This window comes from Bubalus bubalis, chromosome 5 (genome assembly GCF_019923935.1).
Source record: "Bubalus bubalis isolate 160015118507 breed Murrah chromosome 5, NDDB_SH_1, whole genome shotgun sequence".
Taxonomy (NCBI): Eukaryota; Metazoa; Chordata; class Mammalia; order Artiodactyla; family Bovidae; genus Bubalus; species Bubalus bubalis.
The window spans coordinates 99,018,780-99,038,821 of record NC_059161.1 but is presented as its reverse complement, the minus strand read 5'-3'; positions in this window follow the sequence as shown (position 1 = coordinate 99,038,821).

Sequence of the window (20,042 nt, the reverse complement as noted above, 5' to 3'; positions counted from 1 at the left end):
CGAGGCGGAAGGCTTTGGGCCGATTTCAGGGTTGTTAGTGGTATCGTTATGGTCGAAGAATATGGCTCACCCACTAGTCTTATGGTCTTCTCCGCATCCGCTAGCTCGGTGCCAAGCGCTGAATTTGGAAACTTCCCCATCTCCTATGACCTCAGAGCCAGACGTGTATTATACTGGATTTGGGGCGGGGACGGGTGGGGTGGCGCGGTGGGAGGTTTCAATTGTACTGACAGAAAAAGAATGGGCTTCTTTTCCTAGTTTTTCCCTATCAAGGAGGCTACATTCAACGCAAACCTTTTGCCTGAGCTCGGATTGTTTGCCAGTGCCTCCTCTATTTTCCAGTGCAGTGTTTGCATACCCGCTTTGTACGTCAGATTCCACACGACCAAAACTGAAACGTTTAACATTAGCGAGGAAGAGTTTGGAATCAGATTGCTTTGTTTCAAATTTCAGCTATACAAATGTTAGTGATACGACTTGAACATTTCTAAGCCATAGTTTCTCTGTAAGTAGTACCTGTGTATCCTTTCCGTAATAATAGTTAAGTGCAGTTTAACACGTATTAAGTCGTTTGGAATGCTGGCTATTCCTACCACCATTTCCCCACAAAATTGTGACTCACATTACTTCTTGATCTTAGAGAATGGACCGTCATTCAGCAGTTCACTGACCCAGAAACCTGAACTTAGCCCCCATTCTTCCTCGCTGAGCACTCATCAAATTGGTCACCGTCTTTGTAGCTGCTGCTGCTGCTAAGTCGCTTCAGTCGTGTCCGACTCTGTGCGACCTCATAGATGGCAGCCCACCAGGCTCCCCCGTCCCTGGGATTCCCCAGGCAAGAACACTGGAGTGGGTTGCCATTTCCTTCTCCAACACATATTTCTCAAGTTGTTGCCCTTCTCTTCACGCACCACCATCACCTAGACAATTGGAGCAGCTTTCAGTCTCCAGATTCAATCCATTCTTAATAACCAGATTATTCTTTTTTTTTTTTTTTTTTTTTGTCTTGGGGTATAGAGGATTAACAATGTTGTGATAGTTACAGGTGAACAGCAAAGGGACTCACCCATACGTATACATGTATCCATTCTCTCCCAAACCAGAGTATCCTTTTAAAACCACAAATCTGATGCCTTCCCCTGTTTAAATACTCTGAAAGGGTTTTGATGCTTTCAGGATAAAATCTAAACTCCTTAATTTAGCACTGTACAACCTTGGTGCTTACACCAGCTTGTCTTCCTTCATCTCACTTGGTATATCCTTTGTTCCAGCCACACTGAAATGCTACTTAATGTTCTTTGAACGTACATTTCTTCATATCTATAGCCCTTCTCTTTTATCTCACTGGCCAAAGCCTATTCATTCTACAAAGCCCAGCACAAACGTCCTGTTCCTTTGTTCTTTCAATTAATATTTCTTAAGTTTCTCTGAGCCTTCACAATGTTGTCATCTTATAGTACTTCATGCCGTTTATGGCATGTAGAAGACAGTGTAGTAACTGTATTTCTGTATGTGACTCCCTGAGCTCCTTTAGAGCAAGTTATATTCCTACCCATACTATCCATATCCCCAGTATCTAGAATATGCCTGACACATAATATGTTATAAAAATGTAGTTAATAAATGATCATATAGTACTTACCATGTGCCAGATAACTGTTCTAAGCACCCATCTCTTTTAAACCTCTAACAACCCTCTGAGATTGTCTACTGTTATCCTCCACCCCTCCATTTTATTGGTGAGGAAACTGAGGTTCAGAGGGGTTAAGTAACTTAACCCAAGATCATAACCCAGTAAATTAATTCTAAACTATTTTTGGATAGTCTCAGTGGTGGGCAGAATAATGGCTCCCTAAAAATGTTCACGTCCTAATCCCCAGAACCTATGAATATGTTACTTCCTTTCACAAAAGGGATTTTGCAAGTGTGATTAATTAAAGGTCTTGAGATGAGGTTATTCTGGAATGTCCAGGTCGATTAAGTGTAATCACAAGGATCCATAAAAATGGGAAAAGTAGACAGAAGAGTGAGGAAGCAGTAGATTAGACTACATAAGAGGCCAGATGTGAGATGTGAGATGTGATTCAGTGTTAGAAGCACTCCACTCACCCTTTGAAGACAGGAAGAGAGCTACCAGGTAAGGAATAAAAACAAAAACTGGAAAAGACAAGAAAACAGATTATTCCTTGGAGCCTCCAGAAACTAACAGAGCCCTGCCAACAACTAGATTTTAGCCCAGTGACACTTATTTTGGACTTCTGGACCACAGAACTATAAAATAATGAATGTTTGTTGTATGAAGCCACTACAATTGTGATAGTTTGTTACAGCAGCAATGGGAAACTAACAGTCTCAAATCAAGGGTGACTGCTCTGTGCTAACAAGTGAGAGGGACTCCTTGTTAGAGGTACAAGGCTCTCAGCTGCATCCTCCCAAATGTCTCAGGCCTCAGAGTTCCACCCCCTACCTATGGGAACTGGTTTTTGAATAAGAACAGTCAAGGGTTCTTGACTGACACACCAAGTATTACATTCCAGGCCTGATTTTCAGCATACTCTCCTCTCTAGCTGCAGGGAAAAAAGGATTTTTAAAAAATCTTTCATGGACGTTTTCTGGGATCTCATACATGCCCTGAGTTGATAGGTGGATGACCTGAATCTGAAATTGTCTTTTATGCTATCTAACAAAATCCAGCCAATTCCAAGAATTATAATATCATTCAAGTTCTAGGGCACACAATCTTAATGTTGATCATATCTTCCCCAAGGAAGTGAAAACTTGTTCTTATGTGGGCAAAAAAACACCTAAGCTTTTATAATGGTTTGTATCCTCCAAAGCTCAACTCTTGGTTTTTAGTATTTCATTTCCCTAGCTAGAGATAATTTATTGAATTATGGTTTATATACAACATTATATTCATTTTAGGTATACAACATAGTGATTTTATACATGTATATATTATGAAATAATTGCCACCATAAGTTCAGTTAACATCCATCACCATATATAGTTATAATTTTTGTTTCTTATGATGAGAACTTTTAAGATCTACTCTCAGCCACTTTGATATATACAAAACAGTATGCTTAACTATAGTCATCATACTATACATTACATTCCCTAGACTCATTTGTCTTGTAACTAGAAGTCTTTTTGCTTTTTCATACTAGACAGTGTATTAAAAAGCAGAGACATCACTTTGCTGACAAAGGTCCATATAGTCAAAGCTATGTTTTTTTCAAGTAGTCATGTATGGATGTGAGAGTTGGACCAAAAGTTAGTCGTGTCTAACTTTTTATAACCCCATGGATTGCAGCCGACCAGGCTCCTCTGTTCATGGAATTTTCTAGGCAAGAATACAGGAGTGTGTTGCCATTTCCTACTCCAAGGGATCTTCCTATGCAGGGATCAAACCTGAGACTCCTGTGTCTCCTGCATTGGCAGGTGGATTCTTTACCACTGAGCCACCTGGGAAGTTCAAAGAAGGCTGAGCGCAGAAAAATTGGTGATTCCATTGCCACAATTCGAAACAAGACTGAGTGCCAAAGAATTGATGCTTTCAAATTGTGGTGCTGGAGAAGACTCTTGAGAGTCCCTTGGATGCAAGAAGATCAATCCAGTCAATCCTAAAGGAAATCAACCATGAATATTCATTGGAAGGACTAATGGCTAAAGCTGAAACTCCAATACTTTGGCCACCTGATGCAAAGAGCTGACTCATTAGAAAAGACCCTGATGCTGGGAAAGTTTGAGATCGGGAGGAGTAGGGGACGACAGAGGATGAGATGGTTGGATGGCATCATCAATTCAATGGACATGAGTTTGAAAAAATTCTGGGAGATAGTGGAGGACAGGGAAGCCTGGTCTGCTGCAGTCCATGGAGTCACAAAGAGTCAAACACAATTTAGCAACTGAACAACTAGAAGTCTGTATCTTTTGATCAGCGTCACCTCTTTTGCCTACCTCCCACCAAGAATTCTTCAAATTAATTTTTCTCCTTAGGGAGCAAAATTTTTTTTAAATAGCTGAGAATCTCTGTGCTAAAGCTACTACATATTCTGACATACTCCTTCCACTTGCACTTCTAGTTTCCCACTGGTTAAGAGCTTAGTCATTGTGACCGAACAGCATATCAGGGGCTATCATTGCTCAACTTATCATCAAGAGTCCTTGTTGTCATCTGATCAGTAAGTGATTCACTTTCAGAAACTCTCCTGAGGGTGTTCACCCTGAGGTCACTTCTGGTATCAACTACCTAAGTTTAGATTTAAAAAAAAAAAAAAAAAGAGCCTGAGATAAATACTTGGGTTCAGTTTATTTAGCAGGTGATGCTAAGAAAACAGAAATGAGACAAGGGGAAGGGAAAGCCAATGGAGAGCGTGTTATGGAGGGTCTCACTTCCACCATAACCTCAGAGAAACATACAGAATGTCTCCCAGATTAGAACCACTGAAAGATAAGAGCTTTTATCCACTGGCTTCCATCCCTCATTGAATGACATTATCCCCAGAGAAGCTGACTCCCAAAGGCCTTGTGACTTTGCTTGTGGGTCTACAGGTATCAGAGAAGGTCCTGAGGCAAAATAAGGAAAGATGTGAGGTGACACACTAGCACCATGAGGAGAGCTGGAACTGTTTTCCACAGTTTTCAGCTGAAATCAGATGAGGGTTAAAGGAATGTGACAAGTGCGAGACATCTGCCACAGACTAAGTGGGTTTCTTTTAAAGGTTCACATTATAAAACCAGTTTAGAAGATAATGCCAAACCTATCTTCCAAAATAGTTGAACCAATTTACACAACCACCAGCAGTTTATGAGAATTCCAGCTGTTTCACATCCCCACCAATACTTGGTATTATCAGTCTTTATTATTTTAATCGTTCAGTGGGCGTGTAGTGATTTCACATTATTGTGTTTATCTGCATTCCTATGATTACTAATGAGGTTGAGAACTTGTTCATAAGTTTGTTGGTCATTTGGATATCCTGTTTTGTGAAGTGTCCAGATCTTCTGCCCAAATTTTAAAATCAACTTTATTGAGGTATAAAAGTGAAAGTGAAAGTCACTCAGTCATATGCAACTCTTTGTAGACTCTTTGGACTGTATAGTCCATGGAATTCTCCAGGCCAGAGTATTGGAGTGGGTAGCCTTTCCCTTCTCCAGGGGATCTTCCCAACCTAGGGATTGAACCCAGGTCTCCCTCCTTGCAGGTGGATTCTTTACCAGCTTAGTCACCAGGGAAGCCCAAGAATACTGGAGTGGGTAGCCTATCCCTTCTCCACCAGATCTTCCCGACCCAGGAATTGAACCAGGGTCTCCTGCATTGGATTCTTTACCATGTGAGCTATCAAGGAATACATTACGTATAGTAGAAATGCACCTGTTTTAAGTGTTTAGCTTGATGATTTATGACATACGTATATCCCTTGTAACCACTTCTACACCCATTCTGACCCAGAAAGTTCCCTTGTGCCCCTTTACTGTCAATCCTTACTTCTCCCCCACCATGGTAACTGATGGTCTGCTTACTATCACTGTAACTTAATTTTGCCTATTCTAAAATTTCAGTAAATAGGTACTCCTTTGTGTCTAGTTTCTTTCATTCAGCATAATATTTTGAGATCATCCATGTTGTTCATGTGTCAGTCAGTACTTCCTTTTTATTGCTGAGTAGTATTCCATTGTGGAGAAGGCAGTGGCACCCCACTCCAGTACTCTTGCCTGGAAAATCCCATGGACAGAGGAGCTTGGTAGGCTGCAGTCCATGCTAAAGGTCGGACACAACTGAGCGACTTTGCTTTCACTTTTCACTTTCATGCATTGGAGAAGGAAACGGCAACCCACTCCAGTGTTCTTGCCTGGAGAATCCCAGGGACAGGGGAGCCTGGTGGGCTGCCATCTATGGGGTCGCACAGAGTCGGACACGACTGAAGTGACTTAGCAGCAGCAGCAGCAATATTCCATTGTATGGATGTACTGAGTTGCCAAAAAGCTCATTTGGATTTTCTGTAATATCCCCCCAAAATCCACATGAACTTTTTGGCCAACCCAATACTACCACAAGTTTATCCATTTAACTATTGATTGTCATTGTAAGATTTTGGCTGTTATGAATAAAGCTACTGTGATCGTTCACGTACAAGTGTTTATGGGGATATATATTTTCAGTTCTCTTGGATGTGAAATGGGTGGGTTGTAGGCTTAAATGCATACTTAATAAGAATCACTAAACTGTCTTCCAAAATAGTTATACCACTCATCCTTTTGACATGTCCGTATCATTCTCTGAGCACTTCCTTGGTTTTTGCCCCAAGATGCTCTAGGCTCTTGTACTTTCTTTGAACCAGTCCTCAAACAAGTCATGTCTCCAAAGAGTTCTTACTCTTTTCATTAAGAATAGTATTTAGAAGTCAAGAGCTAAGCACTAACTGAGCTCATTTCTATACAGTCACTATCCCCAGGTGCTCTTAGTACATCTGATTCCAGGCAGACTCATTCTCAGTCTCCTTCTGTCACCAGGAATTCTGAAGCCACAAGGAAATTAATTCTGCCAACAACTTGAGGGAGCTTGGAAGCCTCTGATGATAATAAAAACCTCCAACACCATGATTATAGCTTTCTGAGAGACCCTGAGGAAAGGACCTACCTAAGTCATCCACAGACTTCTGACCCACAGAAACTAAGATGATAAATATGTGTTGTTATAAGCCACAAAGTAAGTTTGTGATAATTTACTGAGCAAGAGAAAACTAATACAGGAGTGGCAGGAAAGAAATGTCCACGAGTTAAAGGCACTCATGAAAATTTGAGAAGACAGAAGTGAGGCAGATCATCTTCCTGATGCTTTGGCTACAGCTGCTGGAAAGAACGGTTATAGAGACTGGGTTTTTCTGTAACAGTATCTCAGTGGCTAATCACTAATTTTGTGATTATCTAGAGGTAGTTATTGTCACAGCAGCAGCGATAGCACCCCGATCCCTCAGTTGCAGCTATGTTGTATATTATTGAAAATCTGTAGCTCCATTGGTGGGCTCCTAATCCCCTTGCTCCCTAATTATACAAAAGTGGCAGCTCCACCGGCAAGTCAGTTTGGCAGTGTTATTCTGAGAGTTATTCCTAAAGGTCCAGCCTACAACTTATTACTCCTAATTTACAACAACTTTTATAAGTACCTCATTTTTCCTTACATCATTTTCTACTTACAATAGCTATGGTGATTTTTGTTTCCTGCACCTAAAGCTTGGAGAAGGCAACGGCACCCCACTCCAGTACTCTTGCCTAGAAAATCCCATGGATGGGGGAGCCTGGTAGGCTGCAGTCCATGGGGTCGCTAAGAGTCGGACGCGACTGAGAGACTTCACTTTCACTTTTCACTTTCACACAATGGAGAAGGCAATGGCAACCCACTCCAGTGTTCTTGCCTGGAGAATCCCAGGGACAGGGGAGCCTGGTGGGCTGCCATCTATGGGGTCGCACAGAGTCAGACACGACTGAATCGACTTAGCAGCAGCAGCAGCAGCACCTAAAGCTTACCCATATACCCATCTTTGCTTGAGCTCATTTAAAAGGCTTCCAGTTCCTTGTAGCCAAGTGATCCTAGTCTAAGATACCAATGGGGTCATTAAGAGTTGATGGTTGCATCAAGGGGTGGGATACTGAGGAGGTCAGTGAGGCAAGGCTAGGGTTAATTCATTCAACCAACACAGTTCACTCATCCCCTGCTCTGTGTCAGGGCCTGAAAATAAAGAGCTAGATCATGAGCATCCCTGCCCTCAAAGAGCTCAAAAAGATACTTGGAGAGACAAACACATATATGAATCAGATCAGATCAGATCAGTCACTCAGTCATGTCCCACTCTTTGCAACCCCATGAATCCCAGCACGCCAGGCCTCCCTGTCCATCACCAACTCCCAGAGTTCACCTAGACTCACATCCATCGAGTCAGTGATGCCATCCAGCCATCTCATCCTCTGTCATCCCCTTCTCCTCCTGCCCCCAATCCCTCCCAGCATCAGAGTCTTTTCCAATGAGTCAACTCTTCGCATGAGGTGGCCAAAGTACTGGAGTTTCAGCTTTAGCACCATTCCTTCCAAAGAAATCCCAGGGCTGATCTCCTTCAGAATGGACTGGTTGGATCTCCTTGCAGTCCAAGGGACTCTCAAGAGTCTTCTCCAACAACACAGTTCAAAAGCATCAATTCTTTGGCGCTCAGCCTTCTTCACAGTCCAACTCTCACATCCATACATGACCACTGGAAAAACCATAGCCTTGACTAGACGAACCTTTGTTGGCAAAGTAATGTCTCTGCTTTTGAATATGCTATCTAGGTTGGTCATAACTTTCCTTCCAAGGAGTAAGCAACTTTTAATTCATGGCTGCAGTCACCATCTGCAGTGATTTTGGAGCCCACAAAAATAAAGTCTGACACTGTTTCCACCGTTTCCCCATCTATTTGCCATGAAGTGATGGGACCAGATGCCATGATCTTCGTTTTCTGAATGTTGAGCTTTAAGCCAACTTTTTCACTCTCCACTTTCACTTTCATCAAGAGGCTTTTGAGTTCCTCTTCACTTTCTGCCATAAGGGTGGTGTCATCTGCATATCTGAGGTTATTGATATTTCTCCCGGCAATCTTGATTCCAGCTTGTGTTTCTTCCAGTCCAGCGTTTCTCATGATGTACTCTGCATAGAAGTTAAATAAGCAAGGTGACAATATTCAGCCTTGACAAACTCCTTTTCCTATTTGGAACCAGTCTGTTGTTCCATGTCCAGTTCTAACTGTTGCTTCCTGACCTGCATACAAATTTCTCAAGAGGCAGATCAGGTGGTCTGGTATTCCCATCTCTTTCAGAATTTTCCACAGTTTATTGTGATCCACACAGTCAAAGGCTTTGGCATAGTCAATAAGTCAGAAATAGATGTTTTTCTGGAACTCTCTTGATTTTTCCATGATCCAGCGGATGTTGGCAATTTGATCTCTGGTTCCTCTGCCTTTTCTAAAACCAGCTTGAACATCAGGAAGTTCATGGTTCACATATTGCTGAAGCCTGGCTTGGAGAATTTTGAGCATTACTTTACTAGCTTGTGAGATGAGTGCAATTGTGCAGTAGTTTGAGCATTCTTTGGCATTGCCTTTCTAAAACATGTTATGACCTGTAAAGGAATTAGTTAAATGTAGTGAAAGCCTGGAGAAGACAACAATAATTTTGCCTCCCCAGGGGTATTAAGAGATGGCATTTGAGCTGGCTTTTACAACATGAGTAAGTCTAAACAGAAGGAAGAGAAAACAGACCCACTATCTACAAGTCTTGGTGAACCCAGAGTAACTTAGTCACTTACTGACTTTTAACCCTCACAACATTCCCATAGATAGACATTATTATCTATCTCTTTTTTTATATATATAAAAAAGAAGGCTGGGTCCCAAAGAGTTTAATAATTTGACAGTGTCACATAGCTGAATATAATAAGAAAAAATATATAGGATCTACTGTAGATAATGGATAAAAAGAAAGCATAAGAATATTTATTTCAGGGTATGAAATCATCTGAAGAATCATTGGCAATGCTAAAGACTCCAGGCTGAGCTTTCAGGAGGGACTCCCAGGTCCTACTGGTGGGAGCCACCAAGGGAGCTGTGGCCCTCCCACAATCAGAAAGCCTCTCTTAGAACTGCTGACTCCAGAACCATGACATCTCCTGCACTTCATCTCAGCACAAATGGTTGCATTATGCTCTGCCTCTCTCCGTACTTAACTCAGTTCCAAACTCAGGTCTTACCAAGGTATATCTGATTTGTGGTCTTAGCTGGAAACAGTCTGGGAAATATTATTTGTGTTTCCAGTCTCCAATTCAGGAAGACATACCAGAAGCAGTTGCATGGGATGTTGAGTGAGCCAATCAATCATTTCTGCCACATTCAGTCTGATAGGATTAAGAATATTTATTCATTCTTTTCCCATTTATAATATTGAGCAGAGCTCCCTGTGCTATACAGTAGGTCCTTGTTGGTTATCCCTTTTATAACTTATTTATTTATCTATCTTTTGGCTGTGCTGGGTCTTTGTTGCCATGCGGGCTTTTCTCTAGTTGCAGAGAGCAGGGGCTGCTCTCTAGTTGTGGTGCACAGGCTGCTCATTGCAGTGGCTTCTCTTGTCGCAGACCACACGCTCAGCACGTGGGCTCAGTAGTTGTGGCTCCTGGATTTATTCATTTTTAGTTGGAGGATAATTGCTTTACAATATTCTGTTGTTTCCTGCCATATATCAACAGGAATCAGCCAAAGGTATACGTATATCCCCTCCCTCTTGAACCTCCTTTCCCATCCCCCTCCTGTAGGTTGCCACAGAGCAACAGACCATTTTAAATACAGCAGAATGTACATATTAATTCCAAACTCCCTAACTATCCCTTCCCCCCTCCAACTCTTTTCCTCAAGAATAGACACATGTGAGACTTCCCTGGTGGTTCAGTGGTTGAGAGTCCACCTGCCAATGCAGGAGACACAGTCCGATTCCTGATCCAGGAAGATCCCACATACCAGGGGGGAGCCAAGCCCATGGGCCACAATTACCAGTCCCATGCTCTAGAGCCTGCGGGCCACAACTGCTGAGCCTGTGTGCTGCAACTACTGAAGCCCAACACCCTAGAGCCTGGGGTTGCAACTGAGAGAAGCCACCACAATAAGAAGCCTGCTCACCGCAACTAGAGTAGCCCCCACTCATTGTAACAGAGAGAGAGCCCTCATGCAGCAACAAAGACCCAACAGAGCCATAAATAAATAAAAATTTTTAAGTAAAAAAGTAAAAAATAGATACATATATACTATAACTGAATCACTTTGCTGTACACCTGAAACTAATACAAATTGTTAACCAATTACACTCCACTATAAAAGACAAAGCTAAAAAAAAAATAATAATATTGATTAAAAAAATACTAAGTGAGTTCCCGGGTAGCCTGGTGGTTAGGATTCTGGGTTTTCACTGCCATGGCTTGGGTTCAATCCCTGGTCAGGGAACTGAGATCTGGTGTGGCTTGGCCAAAAAAAAAAACACTGCAATGATTGATAATGCCAATCATGTGGACACTCATACACTATTGGTGGAAGTGTAAACTGACATAAACTTATTGGAAAGTACTTAACAACATCTAATAATATTAGAAACATGTATCTTTTATCTTTTAAAAAAACAGCACATTTTTAGGAGTTCATCCTACCAAGAAAAAAAAATAGCATAAATACATAAAGTTCAAGAAAGCTTATTACAGTACTGTGGATACATAAATCTGGAAACAACCTAATATCCATCAATAGGTGACTAATTAAATAATTGAATGATATATCCACACAGCAGAATGCTATACAACATTAACAGGAATTGGATGGATCTCTGTATACTATACTAAAAAGATGCCCTTTATTGTTGTTGAGTGCAAAAAAACAAGTTGTGAGAACTTTGTTATGATCTTATTTTTTGTTTTTCAAAATGGAGGTAAATGTCAGTATAAATATAGGGAAAATTGCTAACAGTGCTTACTCTTGGGAATTGAAAGGGGAGAGGTAAAGGAACTGGACTTTTACACATTTTACTCCATATAATTTTTTTAAATGCAGTTATAGTTAAGATTTGCCTTTACTGGGTGAGATTTTCAGTATTTTTCATATATATGTATGGGGTGTGTGTATATATCTTAGAAACTTTTTTGAAGAATTAAACTATTTTCATATTTTTTATTGAAGTATAGTTGACATAATATCATGTTAGTTTCAGGTACACTACATAGTAATCTGACAGTCAAATGCAACAAAATGATCTGTAAATCTGTTTTGTTTTGGTTTTCTTTTTTGAGACTCCACATGTGAGATTAAATAGTATTTGTCTTCTTCTCTCTGACTTATTTCACTTAATTTAATACCCCCTAGGGCCACTCCTGTTGCTGCAAATGGCAAGAGTTCATTCTCTTTATGGCTGACTCACATTTCATTGTATGTATATATGGCATCCACTTTATCCATTCATCTATCAATGGACATTTAGATTACTTCCCAGAAATAAGAAAAACTGAAACGGGTAGTTCTCCAGTAAGTAGGTAGGTCCAGGCTGAGATCCAAATGTGCAGCGTCAGTAAAAGCTAATCTAGCTTGACTCTGCCCTGCTAGGTGGAGGAACAAGATGGGGGAGGTACACTTTTGGGAACTGCATGAACATCTGCAAGTCCACGGAGGGGAAGATGTGCCAAGGTCTTTATGTCTCCATAGAGATGAGTCTGCCATGAGGGGCTAGGCATGGTTATAGGACCTACAGTTATGAAGATATGTAATATGATCCTAGTTCTCAAAATGTTTACCATACGAAAAAGAATAATACCAATGAAAATTCATATCAGAAATCATAATTTTTATATAGATCTTTATAACTACTTACTAATTTATACAACATTTTTCTTCTCACTTGATACTCTCAACAGCCCTGAGAGGGAGCCAGGGCAAGAGTCATGTCCCCATTGTACAGATGAGGAAGCTGAGGCCCAGAAGAGATAATGACTTGTTCAAAGTAAATGTATCAGCTGCATTTTACCAACTGCTTTTATAACCATTAGTTAATTCACTAAGGACAAAGCCAGGCCTAAGAGAAGGGCCTGGGGAGAGTGGTACTAGGTTTTGCTACTGTTTTATAGTGTGTTTCTATGATGCATCCCATTCACCTGCTTGATCCAAGAACACCATCCAACTCAACAACATGTACGAGGCCAGTTGCATTCTATTCCAAAGGAGAAGGCTGTTCAGGACATTAGTGTAGGCAGAATGAAAGGATCGCTCTACTCTGCTCTGCCCTCTCTTAGTTCTACAGTCCTGTGTTATTTTGCATTTTCTGACTTTGCACCAGTGTTCATGTTATTGTATTCACATGTTTAGTTTCTCTTTTAACTAGAATATTAATCTCCGTAATGGCAAGAATGCTTAATTCTTTGGCGTCTTTTAGCACTATGTCTCTTACTTTTTTCAACAGCCACTTTCAGTAAAACTACAACCTATAGTACATGTAATGGAAACAAGTTCCACACAACAATACTTATTCTTAATCTGAGCAATGTACCCTGATATTTTGTATTGTTTATACAATTTCACTTTTTACTCAACTCCCAAATATAATCCAGGGTTGGATTCTAAAACAGAAAAAAAATCAGTGAAGGAACACATGGAAGCCAAATAAAATCTATAGTTTCATTAACAATATTGGGCCAATGTTAATCTCTCAGTTTTGATAAATGTACCATGGTTATAGAAGATGTTAACATTTTAGGGAAAGCTGGGTAAAAATATGCAAAAACTTTCTGAAGTATCTTTGCAATTTATCTGTAGATCTGAAGTTATTCCAAAAGAAAAAGTTTGTTTAAAAAAGAAAACAGATGTGAGGAGTAGGAGGTATTGAAATGGGTGAAAGGGGTTAAAGGTACAAACTTCAAATTATAAAATAAATCATGGGGATGTAAATACAGCATGACATATATGGTTAATAACACTGTATTGTATATTTGAAAGTTGCTAAGAGAGTAAATCTTAGAAGTCCTCAATACAAGATTAAAAAATGTATAACTATGTATGGGGGTGGATGTTAACTAGACGCATTTCACAACATATATCAAATACTAAATAACTGTGTTACATACCTGAAACTACGGCTTCCTAGATGGCTCAGGTGGTAAAGAATTCACCTTCCAATGCAGGAGGCGCAGGAGACATAAATTCAATCCCTGGGTCGGGAAGGTTTCCTGGAGGAGGAAATGGCAACCCACTCCAGTATTCTTGCCAGGATAATCCCATGGACAGAGGAATCTGGCAGGCTACCGTCCATGGGGTCACAAAGACTTGGACACAACTGAGCAACTGAGCACACATACACATACACACCTGAAACTAATATGATGTTCTATGTCATTATACTATAATAATAAATGCATAAATAAATAACCTACATAAACGTGAAAAAAAGTTCTAGCTTGACTATTTAAACTGATTTAATAACCCACTTCAGTTCAGTTCAGTCACTCAGTCGTGTTGGACTCTTTGTGACCCCATGAATCAAAGCAAGCCAGGCCTCCCTGTCCACACCAACTCCTGGAGTCTACCCAAATCCAAGTCCATCAAGTTGGTGATGCCATCCAACCATCTCATCCCCTGTCGTCCCCTTCTCCTCCTGCCCCCAATCCTTCCCAGCATCAGGGTCTTTTCCAATGAGTCAACTCTTCGCATGACGTGGCCAAAGTACTGGAGTTTCAGCTTTAGCATCATTCCTTCCAATGAACACCCAGGACTGATCTCCTTTAGGATGGACTGGTTGGATCTCCTTGCAGTCCAAGGGACTCTCAAGAGTCTTCTCCAACACCACAGTTCAAAAGCATCAATTCTTCAGTGCTCAGCTTTCTTCATAGTCCAACTCTCACATCCATACATGACCACTGGAAAAACCATAGCCTTGACTAGATGGACCTTTGTTGGCAAAGTAATGTCTCTGCTTTTGAATATGCTATCTATCTAGGTTGGTCATAATTTTCCTTCCAAGGAGTAAGCGTCTTTTAATTTCATGGCTGCAATCACCATCTGCAGTGATTTGGGAGCCCACAAAAATAAAGTCTGACACTGTTTCCACTGTTTCCCCATCTATTTCCCATGAAGTGATGGAACCAGATGCCATGATCTTCGTTTTCTGAATGTTGAGCTTTAAGCCAACTTTTTCACTCTCCTTTTTCACTTTCATCAAGAGGCTTTTTAGTTCCTCCTCACTTTCTGCCATAAGGGTGGTGTTGTCTGCATATCTGAGGTTATTGATATTTCTCCTGGCAATCTTGATTCCAGCTTGTGCTTCTTCCAGCCCAGCGTTTCTCATGATGTACTCGGCATATAAGTTAAATAAGCAGGGTGACAATATTCAGCCTTGATGTACTCCTTTTCCTATTTGGAACCAGTCTGTTGTTCCATGTCCAGTTCTAACTGTTGCTTCCTGACCTGCATACAGGTTTCTCAAGAGACAGGTCAGATGGTCTGGTATTTCTATCTCTTTCAGAATTTTCCACAGTTTATTGTGATCCACAGAGTCAAAGGCTTTGGCATAGTCGATAAAGCAGAAATAGATGTTTTTCTGGAACGCTCTTGTTTTTTTGATGATCCAGTGGATGTTGGCAATTTGATCTCTGTTCCTCTGCCTTTTCTAAAACCAGCTTGAAATTTGGAAGGTCACGGTTCACGTATTGCTGAAGGCTGGCTTGGAGAATTTTGAGCATTACTTTACTAGTGTGTGAGATGAGCGCAAATGACCCACTAATGGGCTGCAATTCACTTTGAATGTTGTAGGTATTTGCTGTCATTTTAGGTAATGCTGGTGGGAATAGTTGTGGTGATCCATGAAAGTCCAGGATTGTTCATTCTCTGACTCTTATCACTCCCAGAGTGCCACAGCCAACCTCTCTCCCAGCCCTTGGCCTTCTCTGCCTTGTCTTATGCTCATGTTCATCTGTATGACCTGTCCTTTAAGGGATCTCTTTGTCTGAATTCTCTGTAGACCTTGAAAGGGATACATGATGTATATTTGTTAAATAAATGTTTGAAAGAATAGCTGTGTTTCAACACTCTTATTTGAGTTTTTCTGCCTCTTCAAATTGTAAGAAATCTTTGTGTATACATAGAAATCTACTATAAAATCTTTTCTGAAAGCTTTATATGAAATAAAAATTTTCACACTTGGCAGAAAGTCTTTCCTGACAAAAAACCTTTATGACCGTCTTTGGGACTTTCAATATGAAAAGAAGACTTTCAGTAACGAAGCTCCTCTGAAAAAGGTTTAAACTGTTTTTAACTTTTATTGCTATTTTATTTCACAAGTGACACTCATTCACTACTGAAAAAAAAAAAAAGGATGAAAATAAAAAATTAAATCCTAGAAGGTCACCTATGCTGCTAAGTCACTTCAGTCGTGTCCGACTCTGTGCTACCCCAGAGACGGTAGCCCACCAGGCTCCCCTGTCCCTGGGATTCTCCAGGCAAGAACACTGGAGTGGGTTGCCTTTTCCTTCTCCAATGCATGAAAGTGAAAAGTGAAAGTGAAGTCACTCAGTCGTGTCTGACTCTTAGCGACCCCATGGACTGCAGCCTACCAGGCTCCTCCATCCATGGGATTTTCCAGACAAGAGTACTGGAGTGGGTTGCCATTGCCTTCTTGGAGAAGGTCACCTATAACCCACCAGAAATAAGTATTACTAACATTTTAATATATAACTCCTTTTGTATCTGCATACGTATAAACAAATACAAATACTTTAAAAATAAATGGTCCTATTTTTCATAAAATTTTAGAGGTGTCTTTCCTCAGGTTGTTCCCTCATCCTGGAATGCATTCCCTCCTTTTTGTTTTCCATCTGAATATATCCTGCTCATCTTTCTAGAGTCAACACATGATCACAACAATGGGAAGCCTTTTCTGTCCTCCCTGCTTTTCTCTACCCTAGACAGATTACATGATACCTCTCAAGGTTTTCCAACGGACCTTAAGTTATCTCTTTATTACATTTTGTATCTTAATTAGTTTTTTACATGTCTCACTGTCCCAAGAGTCAGGGAGCTCCTCAAAGGCAGGGATAATGGTGATTAAGGTTTTGTTGAATGGTGTATGGATGGATGAAGGAATAGAGGAATGGACAGCTGAATGAATGATGCATGGAAAGAGACACATGACTTATCATCCGCTATGGAGAACATCCTTAGCTTTTTGGCCCTGTGGTCTCAGCCTCAGCTACATTGCCATGGAAGGATCATTGGTAGAGAGAATATGGATGATGCAATCACCTTATTACTGGGGCTACAAAGACAACTTGAATGCTTGTGTTGAGTGCTTCCACAAGGAAATTTTCCAAATCCCATCAAAACCTTGAGCAAAGTCCTGGACTCTGGCCTCTCATTCACTGAAGAGGCAACAGACCAGCTTAGCCATCCTGAAAATTAAGCATCAGGGGACCAACTTTCAGTCTCAGTTACATGATAAAATCACTATGCATGGGCCTTGGATACACTGCTCCCCTGCCAAAAGCCTCAGTTTTCTCACTTTACAACAAGAGAAGTAGACTAGATGGTCTCTAATTCTCCTTTCAACACTCACTTTCTGTGGTCTTGTGATTTACTAACAATTGATCCCACTCAGAGAAGAAACAGGATAGAGGCCATTGCCCACCTTGACTAAGCTGTGCTCACTGCCACTACTTCACCAGGTGCCCTTGGGAAAAATCTCTTTACTTCCCAGGGCCTCAGTTTCTTCATCTGGCATGGGAAGATTAGATCAGCTTTTATACACTGAATGTATGCTCTAGGGTGACTATAAATGCAATTTATTTGTTGTTGTTGTTCAGTCCCTCAGTTGTGTCAACTCTTTGCGAACTCATGGACTGCATAAACCTGTCCTTCACCATCTCCCAGAGCTTGCTCAAACTCATGTCCATCCAGTCAGTGATGCCACCCAACCATCTGATCTTCTGTCATCCCCTTCTCCTCCTGCCTTCAATCTTTCCCAGCATCAGGGTCTTTTCAAATGAGTCAACTCTTCACATCAGGTGATAAAAGTATTGGAGCTTTGGGTTCAGCATTAATACTTCCAATGAATATTCAGGATTGACTTCCTTTAGGATTGACTGGTTTGATCTCTGTGCAGTCCGAGGGACTCTCAAGAGTCTTCTCCAATATCATAGTTCAAAAGCATCAATTCTTCAGCACTCAGCCTTCTTTATGGCCCAACTCTCATATCCATACATGACTACTGGAAAAACCATAGCTTTGACTAGACGGACTTTTGTCAGTAAAGTAATGTCTCTGTTTTTTAATATGTTGTCTAGATTGGTCATAGCATCTCTTCCAAGGAGCAAGCATCTTTTAATTTCATGGCTACAGTCACCATCTGCAGTGATTTTGGAGCCCAAGAAAATAAAAGTCTGTCACCGTTTCCATTGTTTCCCCATCTATTTGCCATGAAGTGATGGGACCAGATGCAATAATTTTAGTTTTTTGAATGTTGAGTTTTAAAACAGCTTTTTCACTCTCCTCTTTCACTCTCATCAAGAGGCTCTTCGGTTCCTCCTTTGAGTATTTTGAGCATTACCTTGCTAGCATGTGAAATAAGCGCAATTGTGTGGTAGTCTGAACATTCTTGGCAGTGCAATGAAAACTAACTTCTCCAGTCCTGTGGCCACTGCTGAGTTTTCCAAATTTACTGGCATATTGAGTGCAGCACTTTCACATCATCATCTTTTAGAATTGGAAATAGCTCAACTGGAATTCCATCACCTCCATTAGCTTTGTTCGTAGTGATGCTTCCTATGACCCACTTGACTTCGCACTCCAGGATGTCTGGCTCTAGGTGAGGGATCACACCATCGTGGCTATCTGGGCCATTAAGATCTTTTTTGTATACTTTTTCTGTGTATTCTTGCCACCTCTTCTTAATATCTTCTGCTTCTATTAGGTCCGTACCGTTTCTATCCTTTATTGTGCACATCTTTGCATGAAGTGTTCCCTTGGTATCTTTAATTTTCTTGAAGAGATCTCTAGTCTTTCTCATTCTACTGTTTTCCTCTATTTCTTTGCACTGATCACTGAGGAAGGCTTTCTTGTCTCTCTTTTCTATTCTTTGGAACTCTGCATTCAGATGGGTATATTTCCTTTTCCCTGATAGCTCAGTTGGTAAAGAATCTGCCTGAAATGCAGGATACACCAGTTCGATTCCTGGGTCAGAAAGATCTGCTGGAGAACGGATAGGCTACCCACTCCAGTATTCTTGGGTTTCATTGTGGCTCAGCTGGTAAAGAATCCACCTGCAATTCGGGAAACCTGGGCTTGATCCCTAGGTTGGGAAGATCCCCTGGAGAAGGGAAAGGCTACCCACTCCAGTATTCTGGTCTGGAGAATTCCATGGACTGTATAGTCCACGGGGTCGCATAGAGTCGGACACGACTGAGCAACTTTCGCTTTCACTTTCTCTTCTTTTCTTAGCTATTTGTAAAGCCTCCTCATACAACCATTTTGCCTTTTTGCATTTCTTTTTCTTGGGGATGGTCTTGATCACTGCCTCCTGTACAATGTCACGAACTTCCATCCATAGTTCTTCAGGCACTCTGTCTATCAAATCTAATCCCTTGAATCTATTTGTCAATTCCACTGTATAATGGTAACGGATTTGATTGAGGTCATACCTGAATGGTCTAGTGGTTATCCCTACTTTCTTCAATTTAAGTCTGAATTTTGCTATAAGGAATTCATGATCTGAGCCACAGTCAGCTCCTGGTCTTGTGTTTGCTGACTGTATAGAGCTTCTGGAGAAGGAAATGGCAACCCACTCCAGTATTCTTGCTTGGAGAATTCCATGGACAGAGGTGCCTGGTGTGCTGCAGTCCATGGGGTCGCAAAGAGTCAGACACGACTGAGTGACTATCACTCACTCACTCACTCATAGAGCTTCTCCATCTTCAGCTGCAAAGAATATAATCAGTCTGATTTTGGTATTGACCATCTGGTGATGTCCATACGTAGAGCTGTCTCTTATGTGTTGGAAGAGGGTGTTTGCTACGACCCAAGTGTTCTCTTGACATAACTCTTAGCCTTTGCACTGCTTTATTTTGTACTCCAAGACCAAACTTACAAAATGCAATTTTTGAAAGCCCCCTAATACAAAGAGAATATTTCATTTACAGATAAACATTCAGAGTCTCTGAGACTCAAGTAAGATTCCCTTTGTTCATGTTCTCTCCTCAGTTTATTCTCCAAGGCCACCATGTTGAGCTGAAATGTTTTTGCTTTTACAAAAATCACTGATTTAGAGCAAAGCAGTTCCTAAACTCATTGCAACAGTAACTACCAGCTCACACTGAAGTTTAGAGCTGCAAACAAAATAATGGTTAACATCAAGACTACAACTGCTACTAAATTTTCAGCTGCTTCAGAACTTTTCATCTTTTATTCATAAAATGATACAGTTTAGAGCTATCTAAAGGTTGGAATTCA